The following is a 2005-nucleotide window of genomic DNA, read 5'->3' as shown; positions in this document are numbered from 1 at the left end:
GGTCACATAATGTCCAGAAAAGAAATTTTTTTCATCGCATGTCATGACTCATGAGTAGTTTTGTTAGCAATCCACTATGCCTCTTCCCATTTGGTTTGGGCTGTCTGACATAGCTAGAAATGGCCCTTATTCAATCGGTATGTGAATTATAAAATTTCTTAAGGTCATCACAGCCTAGCATAGAGCATAGATTAATGCAAAAAGTCATAGAGGAGAAGAAATACTCCTTTTCTTTTAATTAAGCTAGATGACAAAAAACATGGTAGGCAGAGTGGAATTTCAGGGCTACATATTTAGGAGATTTGTTATAAGTAAAACGAAATCACAGTAATTCATTCTTTTGTTTGAAAAAGGAATTAATCCCACTCTGGGTTACATCACAAAATGAAAGCTAAATTCAGGAGACGTGGTGTAGTGGTTAGCGCAGTTTGCTAATATAAGAGAGAGGTTTCTGGTCTGACCTTCATCCAAAGGAAACTTTTAGACGCTAGCTACACCCACAGATGGAGGACCAAATTGATACTGAACTTGAAACCGCCATCGGAATTTGGACATGGATGATGTGATGGCTGGCTTCTCTGGCCAGGCGAGGTGCACCCACAGATCATAAAATGACTAGACCTAGCATAGCGCGAGGAAAAATGCGAACACTTGCCTTCATCAGCGGGTAGATAAATTTTCGTGTACAGTGACTCATGGTTTTTCATTGGCCAGCGTGTCCGGATTCTGAGTGAGTTTGTCACTGATTGCATTCGTTGAAGACCCAGCGATTGTAGGTCGTTCTTACTGATCAGGCAGTCACCCTCCTCTTCTTTGGTGTATAGAGTGGTTGACACAAAATCCATTTTCCTCTGCACTGAGGTCGGGCCAATGAGACATCTAGTCATTATATGATCTGTGGGTGCACCCTCCAATCCTAGTACCCTCAAACAAAAAATTGTGAAAAAGACACCCATTAGCTGAAAGTGTGGACAAACAAAGTCAAACAATCAAGCAATCCTGTCAAGGTAAAGAGGCAAAGGAGGTGGGAAATTCAAACTGAACGAAAATTGTAGCTCCAAATTTTAGATGTACAAGTCAATAGTTTTGTCCAAAACTTTTACTATGATATAACATTTTTGTGGCAGATCCAGAAACAATTGTAATTAGAATCCTATTAGTATCACACCCTGGGCAAGAGGGAAAACCATTCCAACCAGTACATGAATTTCAAACCAATGTCCTCAGATGTGTTGTGCTTGATGACTGCCACAAAATTGAAAACTCCAAATTTACCCTTTGATGGATTTTACAGGAGATCGTTGCTTCCTTAATTTCATGATCATTTATTAAACCAAAATGAGTTGTTAAGACTATAAGAAAACTATGCTAATATTGGGCAAAAGCAAAATGAGTTGCCCTTTGAAAATGAAAAAAAATTCAAAGTTGCAAAGCGCCAATGCATTTTGATAATAATAACGTTTAATTGCGACTCTTGGTCATGTCAGTGTAAAATGTCTAAAGCTATTTGTATAAACATCGTATACATCTTTAATTTTCCACCGCTCTTAGTAAATGTATATTTGTAGGATTCAAAAGAAATTAGAAGAAAACCAGAATCATAAACGTTTCATATGACGGGCTTTCACAAAATCTTGTCGTCCCCTTGACTCCAAACATGTCCTGAAAACATGCTCATCCAGTGCAAGTCCTGTTGAGCTTAAGCATTCTAGTTATTTTGTTTTCTATGGCAGAAGATCAACAGGTCCACTGGCACCCCTTTTTAGATTTAAACTGGGTTCAAGAGTTCTGGGTTCAAGGGTTCTGCTGGACCAGGTCTCACCCTGCCTGGTTTGGGATTCAAAGCTTGAGACCTCAGGGGCCCTCTTCCCATTACTAGTCAACAATGGAAAAAATCGAGATTGGTTGAATTTCTGCCACTTTCTGCCACAAGTGGCTGAAAGTGGCAGAAAATGGCAGAAAGTGGCAGAAAATGGCAGAAAGTGGCAGAAAATGGGAGAAAGTG

This window comes from Tigriopus californicus, chromosome 4, assembly GCF_007210705.1.
Source record: "Tigriopus californicus strain San Diego chromosome 4, Tcal_SD_v2.1, whole genome shotgun sequence".
Classification (NCBI taxonomy): domain Eukaryota; kingdom Metazoa; phylum Arthropoda; class Copepoda; order Harpacticoida; family Harpacticidae; genus Tigriopus; species Tigriopus californicus.
Note: the sequence above shows the minus strand (reverse complement) of the source record.